Genomic DNA, 20,111 nt, shown 5'->3' on the forward strand with positions numbered 1-20,111 from the left:
GCATCCCCATATTTGCTAATCTATGGCTAGGAACCTATATTTCCCCTCAATTTCAAGATTCTAGTGCTAAAATTTATGAGGGGATACATTTAAGATGCATATAGGGTCCAAATCATATTAATAAATCTTTTAGAATTGGAAGAGAAGAGGACAACAACATTAGAATACGTATCAACACATCAATTTTTCATCAAATGTTGGTTTAATAAGAGAACCGCGATCAAATCTTTTAGAATCTCAAATTGTGTTCTAGTATGGGATAAGGCAAAAGAAAACCAGGTAGTCATACCAAGTTTCAATGCTTTTGAATTGGTCCTTATCAGATTGCAAAGATTCTGGAGGGAAATACTTTTAGGCTAAGTTCTTTACAAGGAGAATTGATTCTGATACTAGTGAATGGTCAATTTGAAACATTATGTTGAAGCCTAGAAGAGAGAATCTTATTCAAAAAAAAAATTAGTCATTTTCTTTAAGTTGTGTGTTTATTTTAGTTATTTTATTTTGATTCTAGGGTTAGTGTATAATCAGGATTGCTCTTGGTAAGTGAACCATCCCAACTGATCTCAATTTTTGGAAGAGGTGTTTCTTTGTCAAAGAATTTGGATAATGTTGTTTCTTGTGCAAAATAAATACAAGTGTTATTCATAGGCAAAAGAGGACTTTTAGCCTTAAAATTAGATCCTAGATTGATCACTCTCAACACTTTAAAAATTGAAAGGATTGACCATCAATATTGCCTTCAATCCAAGTAGACAGTAGCAAAAGATAATTCAAAACTTATCAGTTCAGACGAAGGATTTCCATAGAGACCTATAAAGATTAATGTCTGGCATGTGAATTTCCAAAGTTCATTAAAAGAGGAACACATGAGTTATCATAATGCAATGGATCCAAAAATGGAACACCAATGCCTTGGCCATGTTGTTACCAATTGACTTCCTATGAGCTTGACTATTCAATGTTGGGAAACTCAACACTTACCTCCATGATGTATTGTTTATTCTCAACTTTCTCATAAGAAAAAATTTAAGCCATTTTCATGTTAGTGTAGTTTTTTATTTTTCCTATTTTGCTAGGTTTTTCCTACACTTTTGATGATCTCGCTTAGGTTAATAAAGCATGTCTTATTAGGTAAATGGTTGTGAGGTGTCAACTTCCTACATGTGAGCATCCATTAGCTATATTGGGAAAATACTTTGCTATCTTTAGTCTGATAGATGGTTGCTCCTCATTGGTTGGTGTTGCCACCTCCTCCCTCTTCCTAACCTATATAAGCATGCTACCTAGCTTGTATTTGTATCTCTTGTTTTTGCATCCTCTTAATGCTATTTTGCTTCCAGAATTTGCATTACTCTCTTGGAGACTAACTCTATGATGCTATTTTGGTTTTGTATCATTTGCATTCATAGTTTAGATATTTACTCTTTGCACTAGTTTTCTGGGTTATTAATCTTTTCAAATTCTAACATGGTATCAGAGCTTTTCTATGTGTAAGAGTAGATTTTAGTTTCCTTATTTGAGAGATTCGGGGGGGGGGGGGGGGGGGGGGGCAAATAAACTTTATTGTAGTTTTTTGAAAAATGAAGTATGCTATTCTCTTGCATCTTTGGATGATCCTGAGAATCAGAAAATTTTTGACAAAAACAGTTTTTCTCTGGGGTTTCAATCTCAAATCTGACAACCAACTTGCATATTTGGAGTTTTCAATCAGTTTTGCAGGTTCCAGCATGCCATTGATGGACTTAGGAAGTTGATCCAGCATTTGCATGTCATATTTTGGTTGCTGGGGTTATTTTTGGAGCCGTTTTTTACTGTTAAAGGCGTCTGATTTACACTACAACAACATCTTTTGTACATCAGCAAGAAAAATGCTTTCTGGGTTTTGTTCGCAGCCTCAAAAAACCATCTGGGCATCTTTTAGATTTTGCATGCAAGCTTTATATTTTTCAGAATCGAGCATACAAAGCTACAGCCATACCCCTCTCCGTTGGCAGTCGCAGATTTTAACGTAGTTTTCAAATGTCTCATTCTTGCTCATACGGACTCCGATTTTCATGATTCTTGTTATGAACTTGACTATTTTTTTGTGCTCTATCTACTAGTGGAGTTGTTTTTTGATTTTCATGCATGAATTCTTCAAAAATTGCAGATTCTCAGCCATGACTATGCACAGTTCTCGTTTTGGAAACTTCGGAGGATCATAACTTTCTCATACGACCTCGTATCGAGGCGATTCTTTTTTTGAAAGTGCATGATTTTTTGAGTAGATCGTAGTGGTGTTATTTGTTTCCTTGATTATTGTGCCCAAGTTTCACTTTTAGCATATGCTCTTCATGAGAAGGCACTGTCGATTTGTCTTCCGTAACTTGAGCATACGGACGTATTTTTTCAATCCAAAAAATGAGTCAGAAAGCTGGTTCTGAGATGGAGATGATGGTACAAGTTTTTTTTATTTTTGCTATAGTCTGGTTGCCTATTTTGGCAGTCAAAGCCAGATGTTCTATTTTGCCTTCCAGGAGCCATATCTTGCTCATTCAGACTCTTTTCTAGGCTCGCCAAATATCGTTGGAAAGCTGGTTCTATGAGTTATTTAGTTGCAAAGGTCTTTTATCTAGATTCTGCTCTAGGTTCTTTCTCCTTTGAGTTTTGCACTTTCGCACTCTGGCAGATTACTTGGATTCTACAGGTCCTAGAATCTCTTCTTCTATTCTTTTGGCTCTCTCTTCTTTCTGACTTCTGAGCATTGTATGCTTCTATTCTGTTGCATTCCTTTTTCTGTAAATGCAGTAAGATAAAGTGTCTGCTTTTGCATATCTGGGATCTTGTACACCTTGTGTTTGTTTGTACTCGCACTCAGTTATAAAGTGCCATGGGGGGTCATGATGTTTTGCCATTTTGCGCTCATCCACCTTTGTCAAGTGAATTTTTCTTCCACGACATTAGCCCATACAGTGTGTCGGTGACACCGCCCTTTATCCTATGCTTGTACTTCTATTGCACTATTGGTGTTTCTGATTCTTCTTCTTGCAGATGTTTTTGGCATTGCATTTCAGTGTTCCTGTCACCCCTCTCCCTGTTCAGCATTATGGGGGGGTTCACCTGTTGGCTCTATTGCTTCTTTGGTTCAGTTGAGTGATCTACGTATTCAGTTTTTGTTCCTATGTACTAGGCGGATGCAGTGGCTAGGCACCTATGCATTTTGGTGAGATGGTTCATCTACTATATAGACACTCATTCATTCCTACCTTTGGAGGTCACCTCTTCAATTGATCAGCTCTTCAGACTTTGTCTTCTCTACCTGGTCATGCACTATTTCAGTGGGGGTTCCAGCAGTTTCTTCTGACGGTGTTTGCAGCTTCATGCTTCAGAGATGCTTCATGCTCTTTTTTGTTCCTCTCTTTGGGACATTTCCTAGATTGGAGGCTTAGTTTCCTTCATCTAGTTCTTTTTCTTGTATTGGGTACCTGATTAGGCCTTGTTGTCGGGACCCATTTCTACATCCACCTAAGCTTCTCTTATGGGGGGGTGTTAGTGTAGTTTTTTATTTTTCCTATTTTGCTAGGTTTTTCCTACAATTTTGATAATCTCGCTTAGGTTAATAAAGCATGTCTTATTAGGTGAATGGTTGTGAGGTGTCACCTTCCTACATGTGAGCATCCATTAGCTATATTGGGAAGATACTTTGCTATCTTTAGTCTGATAGATGGTTGCTCCTCATTGGTTGGTGTTGCCACCTCCTCCCTCTTCCTAGCCTATATAAGCATGCTACCTAGCTTGTATTTGCATCTCTTGTTTTTGCATCCTCTTAATGCTATTTTGCTTCCAGCATTTGCATTACTCTCTTGGAGACTAACTCTATGATGCTATTTTGATTTTGTATCATTTGCATTCATAGTTTAGATATTTACTCTTTGCACTAGTTTTATGGGTTATTAATCCTTTCAGATTCTAACATTTCATAGTAAACATGAAGAAACCAGCTCTCAAATTGTTTCCAAGAGGAAATGCTTGCAGCAGGTAGTGTCTCATATTTTTTTCTTGCATAGTATTTCAATGTTGTAACAAAAAGTTTCATGACATAATCTTATGTGTGAATATCATAGTCATCTATAAACTTGTAAAATGCATCTAAATGCTTAAAAATTTTGATTCATCCCATTCCCCATGAAATTTAGGAATGAGCTTTGAAAGCATTGGAAATAACTTATTAGGTTTAGAATCAAACCTAGTAAGATCCAATGCCCTGATGTCATCTGAAATAAAAGATTTTCTTTGGAATGGCTGACCCATCCTAGAAAACAAAAAAATTCCATTTCATAAAGGAAAATATATCATTTTCCCTTAGTCTCCTTCCTCAGTAGAGTCACTTGTCAACTAAATAGAGTCACCACCTCTTTCGAGGAAAACATTATTTGTTGGGTCTTCTAGGTTCTCCCTCCAGCGAAGTTGCACTTCAAACAAAAATGCTTATTCTTCTTCCCTACTTGTGATCTATGAAACTAGAAGCTCTAGGTTATTGCACAATATGAATTATGAGCAACTCTCCCTAGTAGCTGAGTCGTTAATCTGTTAGTGCACAAAATTATTGGTTGACTTCCTACAAGCTTACCTACTCAATGTTGGGAAACTCGACACAAGTTTGGTCAACGAAGAAGGTTGAATCTTTAATTATTCAACCTCCACACTTTAGGTTGTGCACAATCTAGGTGGTTGTACCTTAACTTGTAATAGAACAAAGATTGTGATTGCAAACTTAGTGATACTCTTGAGTTGGAAAAGGTTCTCGAGGAGAAATCAAATTATGTGAATGATTTTAAAGAGAATGATATATTGAGAAATAAAATGTGCAATACTTGTGGATTGAACCTCACTAACCTACAACTGTACACATGCACTTACAAGAAACATATAATGACCGGTCCTTAGTCCTTTTGGGAAAACATAGTCAACCCCTCACATAATCTTATTATCAAATCTTTAAAGATAGTGTTGACCCCATCAACCACTAGAGAGAAAGATAATAAATGCAATCCCAAGCCTGATGAATTCAGCCCCAACTAAAGGAGACCAATGTAGATCAAGTTCATGCATTTTTTACATCCATCGATAATGTAGTATTAATCAAAAGTAAGATAATGAAGAACATGAGTAGTTTAATACATCATTTAAGCCAAAAGAGATGTAAAGGAACTCCCATTATTTCCATTTCTTTATAAGGAAATACAACAGAGGAGTTTGGACTCTAGAGCCATCAAGCAATTGCACAAAAAAAGTGTTTACTCCATATTAAATTTAAAAATTACTATAAGTGTTATTCACTATATATATATAATGTGAATGATCTTGGCACCCTTTATAAACAATGAAAGGATGCATACAAGATTCAAATCATTACATCACTTCCTAACCTAAAACTAAATGCAACTGAACACTTTAATTACAATCCAATGCAAAGATTTAAATAATTAATCCAAGAATTCAACATCATCTTAAATGAAAGATCACACCCTTTAGTTTTGCTCTGCAAGACTTTATGATTCTTCATTATTAATTATCTAATGAATAAACCCTACACACAAAATAACTCAGTATGATATTTGTTTTGAAATAAATCAAATCCTTTCATTTTCATGTCATGAATTATTTGCATTATTTTCTGCACAAAAAAATTGTTAGAATGTATAATATTTGAAAAATAAAGCTTTCAAACATTAGTAGGGAAAATGTTTTACCCTAATACCTTATTTTTATGCTTTCACATTTCCTCTCAAAATATATCTCCAAGAGATAGAAATATTTTATTTTTACAAAAATATAATTTAGAATTATAATCTCTATTAAAGATAACACTTTACACACATAGGAAATAATTAATAATTGTAATTCAATATTCAATTAGGGTTTTGGAGAATTAGATTTCCAAATATAAGCATTTTTAAAGAAAATATTTCTCTACAATTCTTCCTAGAATGTAATAAGGAAATACAAGAAATACTCAAATGATTTAATATATATTTTCACAAAGATAAACATTTTAATCAAAAATCTTGAAGTATTCCTTACTTTTATTTACCTTTTCAGAATTTCGTGAAGCTAGAGTTTTTAGCTTTGCAAAATTGCAAATTTGGGATCCTTCTACCATATGCTTCCCAATTAGGTGATTTAGGGTTTACCTTAAAAAGAAAAATATTGAAACTTATATTTGAAAAACATTTAATCACTAAAGCACAATATATTTCTGTAAATAGAATAAAATATTTTCCTTATTTGAAGATAAAATATCTAAGACAAATATATAAGTAATTCCATTATTCAAATATTTCTCCCTCTGAAAAGAAATGATATAATGACTATATACAGTAAAGAAAACCAAGCAAGTAAATTCATAGTAAAAGATAATGGATTATCAAATAAAATATCTACGATTTCGGAAGCCTTCCCGATTGGGCGAGAATAAGGTGCAAGTAAGTTAAGGTTTAGGGTTTCTTCTTCATCGCCAGATTGCTTGGGTTTTCAAACATCGATTGAGAAGCATTCTCATTACATCACAGATCCGATCGAAAGCTCCTCCATTACAGAATCATTGTTCATTGTTCATTGTTCATGATCATAGTGGCCATTTCTCTGTGCATAGGTATAAAATGATACTCATCTAATTCCATCAATTCAATTTGATATTCCTCATTTGCCAGGACGACTACTTCTATTCTGCGGGACAGCGATCATGTAGCGAAAGCAAATATAGATAAACATTGCATACAAATGCTTCAGGAATGATTTCAACAGAAATTCGTAATATTAACATTCATGCTCCGAAACAAACATTAACTTTGAACGGGAGATACAATTATATCTTAACTATTCTCACGTAAATCTTGTAGTGGAGCCTTTAACATATTCAAATTCATCTTTTGCATAATTTGAGCGGATACATTATCCCATTGCATTGAAAATTTAATTCGCACAAATATGTTCTCAAAGATTCAATGAAAGATATTATTTTTAATTCAAATATTTCATAGCCCAACTAATATATATTTATTACAAAGAAAAGTTAAATGCTGATGAATGCATTTAAAAGTATGTTCACACTTTTTATTGGTATTACGGAAAAAATGAGCGAAGATTAAAGATAGATACTTATGTTGTTTGATGTAATAATGTGAGAATATTATGAATAGTCTTGGGGATGAACTAGTATTAGTACAAATGTACATAGCTTGATTATTTGTAATCTTAGATACTTATTATAGTTGTGAAAAGAAACCCTTCCTTTTATCATAAATTTAGAATTCTAAATTTGCCAAAAATTTAGGGTTCTAATAGGCCATATAGTCTAAACGTGGTCAAGGTAAAAAGAAAAAAAAGAAAATCATAATGGTGTCACACAAAAAGATTCCAAAGCTTGGTATAAATGACAAGGTTAATCAAATCAAGCTAGCACATCATAATCACTAGCCCAATTTACACAAACAAAAGAATTCAAGGAAGAAACAAGTGGAAACATGTGAACTCCACGAAGCAAGCTTGTAGATTACAAAGTACTTAAAGATAGGAAATTGATGACTCATTAAGAGTGCTATGCATGGATTCTCACATCTGGTCATATAGTGATTGATAGTAGGTTTATGGAAATTTTTTACGCCAATATCAATTAGCAAAAGATTGTTTCTGCATTGCTAGACATTCATGATAGTAGCACTCAGGAGCAGCAAAATAATTAAGACACTGAACACACACTAAGTAAGAAAATTGAAGATTATGAGTTTCTGGTTTCAAAGTACCTATAAGCCACTTGTGACATTTGTAATCAAGTTACAAACTTGAAACAAGTTTGAAGAGTGCTTGTTGATCAAGAAATGCCTTTGTTGTTTCTTCCTTTTGTTGGAGCTATTTGTTGTGGCTTCACAAACACACACCCTATTTTGAACTACAAATTGGGACCCTCTCTTGACTTTTAGGGTGAGAGATCTCATTTTCTAAAAAAGGGTGCCTGGTTGGGTGCCTCGGTGAATAGGGTCTCTCTCTAAGTCTAGGTCAATCTAGGATGTTCAGATGGTGATCCCGAGAAAGACTAGTTAGTCAGGAAGACAAATTTTCATAAGTTAGACAAAGTGTGCAGGTGCGCACCTTGCGAACATGCACACCCATCAAGGGTGCATAATGTGCACCTAAAGTGCTTGAAACCTTAAAGTGTGCATATGTGCATGTGCACACCTTTAGAGGTGTACTATGTGCACCAACATGCTCCCTGCACTTTTAAAGGCAAGACCATCCCCTCTCCACCTCTTAACATTCACTTTGCATTTTGGGGCCCTCCAAGATCACACCTACATACTATTAGACATTCACTCCTCCATTGCCTTCAACCTTTTAACTTTCAACACTCCAAAGTAAACCCTCTTTCACATATGCACATGTGCACCCCACAACAATGCACATGATACACAACTTGTACATTGTGTGTTTTAAGTGATAATCCTTTATTTTGCAGCACACATGTGCACAAAGTCTTTTCTAGTTCTGTCAGTTTTTGCCAATCCAATCGAGTCTGTTAGAATGTCTTTTGATTTATTACTAATGATACATTGACATTTTTCTTTTGTGTAGATAAGATGATATTATCTTCACCTTCTATGGCTACAAAAATCATTCCCAAACTAGTGGCTTTCAAATATCAAGGAGCATCAAAGAAGTCCAGATTTGGAGATAAACACTCATAGATCTGCGACACTGAATTATGACATATCTATTGGAATGCATTTCTACTATTTTTCAAAAAACCCAAGGAAATATCAGCAATGATGTTAGCATTGATCAGGAGCAGGCTAGTGAATGTGGCTTCTCATCCAGTATCTGTCTAGTCCTCTGAGCTGATAATGACTTTGGCTCACCATTACATACCTATAGACAAAGTGGTTAAAAGTGTGATGGGAGAAATTTTTTTGGACATAAGGCCACAAAATGTTCATAATGTCTTCCATCTACTGAGGGTAGATCAATACTTGCATATCATTATGACATGGCAGATCAATGGTATAGGGAGAATGAGTTAGAGGCAAGGGAGCTAGTACAAGGGAAGTACCTCATCACTAGGTCACTATTTAATGAAAGAGGTGGAAGGGTCAACATGACTTGAGGATATAGGATCAACGATATTGGCAGCTTTATAGTCCTTTTGAGTAGAGCCATGGACCTCCTAGCAGTAAGTCACCTAGAGACTTAGATGGTGAATTTCATAGAAACTATCAGAAAACAAAGAATGTCAATTGATTGGGCTACAATTCTTAGTGACAATTTAGATGCGAAACTTGTCTCGATAAAGAATGATTCGTAATTCCACAGGACCTTCTATGTCATTTACTATTATCCACAAGCCCAACAAATTATCTTGGTTTGGTCAAGAGAGGGAGCATGCAAGATGAAAATGCATGGCCACTCATAGTCTTCCCTCAACTCATGAGAAAGAAGCTACCCTTTAAGAGCCCCAAATATATATTGGTAAATGATAGATTCATTTTTTCTATCATTTGGTTTATCGAAGGAGACTATGCTAAAAGAATGTCAATAGAAGTAGCAGCTCGAATAGCACAAGTAGGAGCTTATTTCATATAGTTCAACATGTTCACCTATATCTAGGTAATTGGTTCTCTGATGTGCCCAAGAAATCTCTCTCATTATCCTTCAGATATATTGTTACTATTAGAGATAGCAAGGCAACTGACCTCAACTTATGATAGAGTGTGGAAACAACTCAAGAAGACATGGGTTTGGTTGATCACCATCAGAGCCTTCAAGGTCAAGTAGAACCAAGACATAGATACTTTTGATTCTGAATGGGATCCATACCCCTTGGAATATTATCTGGCACCTTGTCCCTACTTCAATAATATTGGAATGGTACAACATTGTATAGGGAAAAAGTTCAAACCAGATGTGGCAATTGAAGATCACTAGATGAACTGTGTAGTTGACTATGATGTTTAAATTAGGGACTATCAAGAGGGATGATTCTATAGTTGACAAAAAGGGAACTTAATTTGGAGATACCCCTAAAGGCGTGGAACAAATTTACTCCTGATGTGATGGACCCATTATACAACAAGGACAAGATCTATGAGTGACCCATTATGAATGTGGAGATTAGTTGAGAGGAGAATGATGATATCCATCATAGGTCCCGACATGTTATATAATTAACCTTGGAGTGGGTTAGGAAACTTTTCCACTTGGATGTAGTTACCCACTCTCCAACTCTGGAAGAAAATGCCTAACCAAAGAAGGGTAAAGGAATGAAAGTCACAGTCCCTACATATCAAGCAAAGTCACTAGTAAGGCTTAAGATAGTACATCAACATGAACGGGTAGTGGAGTACTTTCAGACTGAGAGGGTAAAGAGTAAGAAGAGAAAAGGGTTACTCAAGAAAGAACCCAATAGGAAGAGGCCCAACAAGAATAGGCTCAGCCAAAATAGTCCCAGCCCAAGCAAGCATAGGTTCTAGCAGAAGAAGCCCAAGAAAAGGCCACCCTGTTAGTACCTACAAGAGCTTGAACTAAAACAAAGATGGTGGGAGAGAAAATGAGAAAGTTGAAGAAGAAAAGTGGGTAAAAGCACAAACCTATGTCACCCTTTTGTAAAGAAAAATGCTAACAAAAGTATAACTATTCACATTGAATGACATAAAATTGGTATTACTATTTTGAATTTGAAAACAAAATAAACTAATAAAATGTGTAGAAATGGATGAAGTTTAGGATTATAATTTTTAATAATTATTTGAAATAAGAATTGATATATTTTCCTAATTTTTATAGATAATTTTTTAGCTGCTGAAAAACATTGAAAATTAGAGGTCTAGTTCCCACCACAAAACTATATGGAAATAAAATTATTTCCCTTTGGTCTTAGACTATAACATATATAGCTAGAACAATCAAAAGTAAAAATTACCTTTACACCTATATTTTCTCTTTTATAATGATTCAAATTTTAACTCACATGAAATCAATAGTTTTCATCTCCCACCACATTTTTCAAAACAAATATATTCCAACTAGGAGAAAAATTATACATTCTAGAAGAGGAATTTCTCCTCTAGAATGTCATACAATTTTTTTAAAAATTTGTATGATTTAATATTTTTTTCTTTCTCAAAATTAACATTTTTTTTAGTGTTAAAATACGTGGTTATAGAATTTTTTTATTATAATATATTATAACTAATTAAAACACTATAAAATCTATATGAGAATAGTCTTGACTATGAGCTCTACAAAATGGTGTTTATATGTTATTAAAAATATATCATAAAAAATAGTAAGAGTTATTGAAACACCACTTTTCTAAAATAATTCCATTTCTTTAGTAATTGGATACAAACTAATATATAGCATGCATTTAATAGACATTTCCAATTGTAAAAGTGTGAGGCCATATATATCTTAGCTAGAATGAATTTATCTAAATGATATGTTTGAACAAAATTGATTTTTAGATAGAAATACTGAAATTTAGTCATTCTGACAAGTTAGCCTGAAATGTGACACAACTTTTTACTTTTACCCAAGTACTACATCGCCTCAAGTTCTGGAGACCATACTTGAGGCTCAAAATGAGGAAGAAGGGGAGGAAATTAAGTATATCCTACTCAATAGGAGAACCCAAATGGGAAGAGCCATGGAAGAGGAAGAAAGAAAGAGATTAATGCAAAAATTGCCTTCAATCCCAGAACAACCAATTCAAATAGAAGCCTCTCATCAAGAAAAGGAAGGTTGGACTAAAGAGAGATGGAAGGAGATGGGACAGATGGATTCAATACTTTGGACTTTGACTTCATCCAAGTAGGCACATAGATGGTAGGTGAAATGATAAGGGATACCCCTCAGAATGATTTACTATCAGAGGATTAGGATCAGTTGTCTCCCTTACCCAAAGGGCCACTTAGTATACCTCCTCCACCTTCAGTGAACCTTCCATCTGCACCTCCTTCTCAAGAAGAATAGAAGTAGGTACAATACCTCCTCCAGTAATAGATCTTGAAAGCCAAACCATGGAGAGAGATGAGTATGTCCAGTTATATGTAGAAAAAGTATCAGAAGAAGGACAGGTTGCCAAGGAAGGAGAATAGATTCCTCCCACTAAAGAGACTAGATCCTCATCATAGGAAAAAATAGAGGCTTAATAAATAGTTTTCCCATGACAAGAGAAGACTACAGAATGAGGTGATAAGGGGAAAGGGCTAGCTTTGGAACCAACATCATCAGTTTGTATGTGTCCCATGGGAACTACTCTAGCATGGTTAAAAAGGGAAGTCTTGACTCGCCAAAGGAGATGTATGGAATACATGGAGGAGGCTGGTATGACAGAGTTGATAAAGGTAGTCAAAGTATTAGAACCTATTAAAGTGATGCTAAGAGATTGTCCTTTATAATGAAAAACCAGAATGAAGATCTATTGGCACACATTACCATCTTGCCTCCTCATATGGGTACTGAAGATATTTCTCCAAAAGACTATTAGATGAAGGAGAAAGTGTTGGGAAGGCCTATAGTGGATGCAACCAAGGTTCTAATCACCACAAGCCTCAAGCAAGTGTTTACACACTTGGATCAGAGTGAGTCAAACATTTCAGTATTAAGAAAGTAGAATGAGTTGCTTAGGGGATATGTTAATGTAATAGTGGGCCCAATTGACCCCAACCATCCAAAGTTTTCTCTAGGGGCTTCTCTAGAGAGGAAAGAGCAAAGAAAGGTTATAGAAGAGAGTGATTCATTTTTGGACACTTGCAGAAGGTAGCATCACAGTTTTGAAGATAGAGCGGTACAGATAATTGAGGGTAATTTGAACCTTGTACATAGTATCCAAAATAATGCCAACAACTTGGTCACGGTAATAACCAATATTTTGGGCTAATGGATGTAGTGCATACATGGACCAACAATTTGGAAGTGTTGAAGACTATCAAAGGTCAAAGGTATTAGATGATGATGGAGTTATATATGGTGAAAGAATTAGATAAAATAGATTATTGGATGGAGAAGGTATTAGCTAGCAATAGATTCATGGGAGGATTATATGAGGATATTCAGTTAATGAAGAATAAAGCTCAAAAGAAATTTTTAGAAGTGGATAAGTACTATAGTGTCACCAGTCTAGAGATTTTTGGGGATGAATCAAGAACTAAACTTTCTTTAGTAGAAACAGTAGTACAATAGTTTAGAGAATTGTTTGAGGCATCTTCCTTCAAAGATGATATTAAATAGATTTTCAAAACTGAAGAAGCACTACTAAGTTAGATTCTAGGTTGGAGGATTAGGTGGATACTAGGCTGGAGATTGGTAATTATTGCCAAGTGATGTGTAATAAGCATGAGTCCTTAGATTTCTCGAGAACTCAAGAGATCACCGCCATCATCCTAAAGTTCAGAACAACAATCTAGACATCATTTTGGTCCAAAGGGAAGAAAACCTAGATGTTGGAAGTTGGGTTTTGACACTTAGGAAAATTATGTCATTTTGTTCACTGCCAAAGGTGTGTTTTTAAGTAGGTGCACTTTTCACAAAGGTGCACTTTTCACGAGGTGCACCTGTACACTTGATTTGTGTCAGACTCTAAACCCTTCTATCCAAAAACAAGATGCAAGAATGCAAATGTCCCAAGGAGTTCCTCAAGAATGCAATGCAAATGAAAATTAAGCTAGAATGAGATGCAAAGTGGAGCTATGCTAAAACATGTATGAGATTGTTACAATACCATTATTAAGCTATGTGAGATTAAGCTACATGTAAAAATGAAAGCTAAGCTAAGCTAGAATGCCATGGATGAGAGAATGTAGACAAGAAAGAGAAGTTCTCCACAAAGCTCCAAAGAAACCTGTTAGAAAACCTGCAGCATAACAATATTCAAATGATGATCGATTGAGGGGGAAAGCTCTCTCCCTTTTAAAGATGTATGGATGGTAGAGATCAAGATGAAGATGGTGGATGATCAACGGTGGAATTCAAAAAGAGGAGTGATCCATGTGCACACACAAGTCAACCAATAGAATATAAGTTGACTTGTCATATAAGACAAAAGTCATAAAGCCCTTTCTATTAATTGCAAAATAGAAAAAGGACTTTATGTGTGCACTTTAAGTGGGTTAGAAGAATGGGGTGTTTTATTTAATTAAAAGGGGACATGTTCTTTTAATCAAATAATGAACTTAGGATAGCATAGTCAAACTATAGGTTATAATTAAATAAATTGATTATTAGCAATTTGGTCTAGGTAAATGATTAAATTAATTTAGCCAAAATGTTGAAAAGGGGGCTAATAGTCTAGATGACCATTTTTAGGTGATTACATTTGCCCCTCTTTGACTAATGTGTGATTGATTTGGGAACACATTATGTCAAAGAAAATAGAAAGCCAAGTAGGCGGTGATAGATATAGACATCTGATTTTGAAGAACGAAATGTAGAAAAAGATAGCAAGTCCTAAATGTATAGCCTAATAGTGGTAGTACTGAACACTAGGAAGAGAACAATGTTAGAATTCAAGAAGAATGTTAACACCTAGAAAAGTGGATAGAGTGAGAGCAAGTGAGAAGATCAAACAAATGCTCCTAAGCAGTGATAGAGTATTTTTGCCCCCTCGAGATCAAAATCGAAATGAGGTAAGGGGACATAGAAACAAGCTAGATATGAGAAAATCAGAATATAGAAATGTTCAAGATGATAGATAGATGATTAGAACCCAAGAATGACTATAAGAAATTGATAAAATACCCCAGTTTGATTAGAGTTGACCATGAAAGATAAATCATAAATATTAGGTCAAATTGAATAGAAAGAGGATTTAGATGTGAAAAGGTGAATAGAAGTAGATATGAAGCATAGAAATGATGAAGTCATGAAGAAATGAAGGTGCCCCAGCGATGATTCAGCGATTAGACCTCAAAAGGTCAATTAACTGCTCAGAAGAAAGTAGAATTTTTAAAAGACAATTTTGACCATCAAGATGAACTCGAATTTGGATTTCGATCTCGAAAATGAATCTAGGATGTCAAAATTATTTAAGAGGTCAAAACTTTATATAATGTGATGATAAGATAGAAAATAGATGAAGTGAAAGATTAAGAAGGTGAAAAGACATGAACAAGAAGAAAGCAAAGAAATATATGAAAGGAGTTAGCTGATATGTCCACAAAAAGATGAAGAGAGAGCTCTCCCATATGCAAGAATGCAAGACTAAGCTAGAAAATGAACCTAAAATGCAAGCTAATATGCAAAGTGGTTTACCAACAAGAAGCCCATAACATTTAGACTCTTAATTTCATCATTGAGCATTTATTAGGGACATCATGAGATCATACAACCATCACTAGTATAACTATGAGGATATGAATATGATCGATATTAGATAGGTATGTGGAAATCCAATCTAAGCATCATAGACATGTAAGTCAAGATAACTACACGATTAGATTCCCTAAGTTTAATTTAGCAAGATTACACCTGTAAGCACCAGGATAAACCCTGAGTGCAGTCTTGCAAAATAGTCAAGGATGATACATTTGTAAGTCAACGTGTTGAATAGGACCAGCATAAATGCTTACAACACTATAGGCAAACAAAAGTATACCCACAAGCAGAAATCAAGAAAATATGTCCCATGCCCCTAGTCTTCTAGTCAATGACATCCTTGAAAGACTATTAGGGAGGGAACACATGGCAAAGAAATCATCATAGACAGCACACAAAGTAGATAAAGATCAGCATAGCTCAGTCGTTTAAGTGTTAAAGTGCATGTGTGCAATTCACTTGGCCATTTCTTCAAGACTTGATTCTGATAGTGAGAAATATCGCGACATCAAAGACCGTAGGTAAACTATCTGTAAAGTGTTAAAAAAAACACTTGATTTCAAAGTGGGGGAAGTGTTGAGAAACACTGTTTTGTGAGTTGTCAAAGAAACCCTAATGCACAAGAATACCTCAATAGGCTAAGTAGTTATGCCCTCGAGATGAGGACAAGAAACAATTCCAAGCCAGGAAATGTGTAGTGAAATGGGTGATTGAGACTGATAGAAAGAGGTGCAAGGGTCTCAAGTAGCACCTGTTTCCAGATTTTCACCACTTGACAGATTATTTCAGGACTTTTTTCAATTTTTTTGTATTTTTCAATTTTTGATTTTTTTGGTGATACATCAAAGTGCCTATTGCTAGGTTTTCACTAAGAATATCTTTTTTTCAGGGCATTTTCTAATTTTTAGGATTTTTTCAGCATCATATATGATTTTTTTTTGGAATTTTTTAGAAGGTTTTAGATATCACTAGTTCTCAAGCAAGATCACATCATTTTCTCCCAATGTCTAGCAAGGTATAGGATATGATGGAGCAACGAGCTAGTGGATAAGCAAAGACGGATGAAAAAAGAGTATGAAGCAAGTGAAAGTGATCCTCAAGGACTGACTCCTCAAGAGTACCCAAGCTAGGGAAAGAGGTGAAATAGTCATATGAAGCATATTTTGGATAAGCAATGGAAGTAATGAGAAAGATAGCATGTAGAATAAACAGTGAAGCCAACAAGTGAGATAGCATGAAGCATGTAGTCCAAAAGAGTAGACATGTCAAGAGACCTAAGAACCATGTTTCATTTATTATGATCAAGACCAAGGGGTCAACTAGATAGTATAGAAATGGGATAGAGCAATAAGAATAAAGCTCAAGATAGAGGCTATGAGTGAATGGGAGAGCATAATAGAAAATCTGGTGGATAAGATAGCCAATATGCAAAGATAGCTCAACATTGTCAAGATCAAAGAGAGAAGAAGGGATAGATGGATGATGGAAGAATTACGCATGATGCCTGTTTGCCAGGTTTTCATCATGGTACTTATCTAAGGTGCCGCAAGAAGTAGTTTTCACCATAGGATAAATTTATTTCTCTTTACTTTTGCTACCAAGGTGCCACAAGAAGTGGTTTTCACCAAGGCACATTTTCATTTTTTTCATTTTTTCTATTTTTTTTTTTTTTTTGAATTTTTAGAAAGAGCTCAAGCTATTTGAATGTAGATAGTGCTCCTATAGAAAAGATAAGTCATGATAAGCCAAGACCATAGAAAGGTATGCTCAAAGATGTTGATAGGGTGATGAAAGAGAAATGGTAGTAGGAAGAGTATATGGAGGATAATAGTTCATGTATAGAAAGTAAGTGTAAGCTTTAGAGGATTTCATGAGGGTAGTTGAAATATTGGACAAGATCAACATTGACACACACCTTGAAGGGTATTGGAATGATGGAGGAATCATGGATGAAATAGCTTGAGATTCAGATGCATGAGGTGGTAGAAGAGATTTGGAAAAAAGTGGAGTGGAAGGCTTTGGAATAATTTTAGGAAGATTTTTGGAAGAAGATGGAATGGAAGCCTTTGGAAGCTTGAATGTCAACTTTGAAGTATTTTCAATATTCAAGTCTTTTAAAAGAGACTTGGGAATCCATATAGCTTTAGATTTTCATTCGGATACTTCAAAACACATTTCTTCAATAATGGGTTTAGGAACCCATATTTTCTTTGATTTAGCTTTTTTAATAATGGACCTTTGCGGTCTCTTTTGTGCATTCTCCTTCTTAGCATTCACATGTTGATTAGATGGGACATAGTGATCTTCATTTTTCAATGGATTCTTATGTTTATTCTCACTTCCAAAGGAATTAGGATTTGTGGATGAATAAGGCTGATATGACTGGTTTAGATGGATAGATGGGTGAAAAGTCATCAAGGATGAGTGTCCTTGTTGATCTTGAGGTATGATGGGAGAGCTAGGGAATGAGCTAGGAGTGAATGTAGGAGATGGAGGAACATAAGGCCCCAAAATGGATGGAAGGTTTGAATGCTTTAGCTTAGATGGATAAGGACCAAGGATATATTTAGAAGATGCAAAGGGATAGTGGGAAGGGATATCAACATCTTTAGAATGAGCAACATGGTCAAAACCATCAATAGACTCATGAGTACCTTTGATACAAACAACATTTTTAATAGTAGCACTTGAAGCTTGAGCACAATTTTGAAGTGGATATGGAGAAGTAGAACATGAGGGGATGCTTTGATCTTGACAAGTAGCTTTGGATAGCATATGAAGAGAACTTTTCTCATAATTTTCAATAAGCTCAAGGGAGATAATGGAAGTGGTATCTTCATCATACTTGGGGGATGGAAAAGACATAGGAATGAAGGGGTGAAATTTTGAAGATGAAAGGGTGCTTGATCTTGATCTTTCTTGACATTTATAGCTTTTTCTTTTTGAGAGTCCTCTTGACATGGAGCCACTTCTAAGGACAAGGGAGAATGAAGAGTGAATGGAGTAGTGCTTGGATTAGGCATAGTAGTGCATGAAGGTTAAGGATGTTTAGGATTAGTAGCATGGAAAAGGTTTGCAGCCAAGTGAAGGTTAGCTTGAGTTTCTTTTAGAGGTAGCCCTTGAGGATACACGTAGTCAATGTGGAAAGCATTAGGTTCCTTTTTTGATAGAGGCATGTTGGAAAGCTTTGAAGTGTTGGGAGATGCATGAGTGTTGGAAGAAGTGGAGGTATCAAGGAAACTATCACTAGACATAGGTTCATTAATATGATCTTTCTCAAGAAAAGTATCCTCATCACATGAATCATTAGAGGTATCAATAATTCCATTATCAATAAGATCTTGGATTTTATGTTTTAGCTCAATGCAATCCGAAGTACTATGCTCATTATGTTGATGATAAGCACAATAGATATCCAAGAATGGGTTTCCATATGAGCTAGACTTAGGTAACATGATGATCTTATTGCCAAGAAGTTTTTGCAAAGTGTCATCATAAGAATCTTCCGAGGGAGAAAAATTTCTATTAGAAGTATGTCTAGAGTCCTTTTTTTGTTTCTCAAGTGAATGGTATGTATCCATGTATTCATCATTATCTTGGTCAAAGATAGGTCCATCATGAAATTTTAGCATAGGCTCAAAGGAGGTATCACTTGCTTGTTCTCTAAAGAGGTCTTTAGATCTAGAAGATGAAGACATTTGATGTCTTGAAGTAGAGCATGTAGACCTAGAAGAAGAGAATGACCTCAAAGAAGGTGACTCACATGCATGTAAAGACCTTATGGAAGATTCATGTAATGATGCAATCTTCTCCTCTAACCTTTTCTCAAGTTTAGACTTCATTTATGTCATGCGCTTAGAGAGATGAAGGTAAGAAAGATCATTTGTCTCTTCTAGTTCTTTGTATTGCGCATATAGATCTTGAAACTCTTTAGTGATATGGAGGATATCATGATCATCTAGATTTTTTTGAAGTTTGGTAGCACAAGGTTTAGATCCCATAGTTTTAGATGCAAAGCCAAGCATAAAAGAGCCTAGAGGATAACTTGATGTTGAAACTATAGGAGGTAGAGTGTTCACTTGCCTAGATAGTAGAGAGAGATTAAAGTGACTTGTCAAACAATATGTCCAAGAAACTTACAACATGAATGACTCAAGTCAATAGCTAGGCAAGATGCTCAAATAGCCAAATAGATAGAGCAAGCAGGGTGACAAGTGAACAACTTTCCCAACCCAAGAGAGTAGTCAAGAAATCAAGGTAACCATTTTAGCAAAAGGATAACTAGCAAGCATGCATAGACCATGAAGACAAAAAGACCAAGAGCACTAAGACCAAATAGCCACTTTAAGCATGTTTAAGCACTAGAGACATAGAAAATAAAAATCAAAATGATGAGACTCCCCTTAGCAAGCAACACAAGAAAAATGTTAAGACTTGATGCTTTGACTTGGTTGACAAAGTTTGACAATAGTTGATAGCATAGCAAGTTTGATGTTCAAAAGCAATTTCTTTCCAAGCAAGATAGTGACACATGGAGTAGTCTTCAAACAATCAAGCAAGGGACAAAGCAACCTTGCATGATACAAGCATATGTGAGGTCTTAAAAGAAAGTCGTATAACTATCATCATGTGTATGTTCAAAAGATTTTCACAGGTATACCACATTCAAGAACACATCAAGCAATATCTACCTAAATGTCGTGGTTCATTACTCAAAAACTTAGCCCACACTTGATGCTCCTTTGCCTCACACCAAGTGGTTTCCC

Source organism: Cupressus sempervirens, chromosome 9 (assembly GCF_028749045.1).
Source record: "Cupressus sempervirens isolate cs-2001-9-10 chromosome 9, ASM2874904v1, whole genome shotgun sequence".
Lineage (NCBI taxonomy): Eukaryota > Viridiplantae > Streptophyta > Pinopsida > Cupressales > Cupressaceae > Cupressus > Cupressus sempervirens.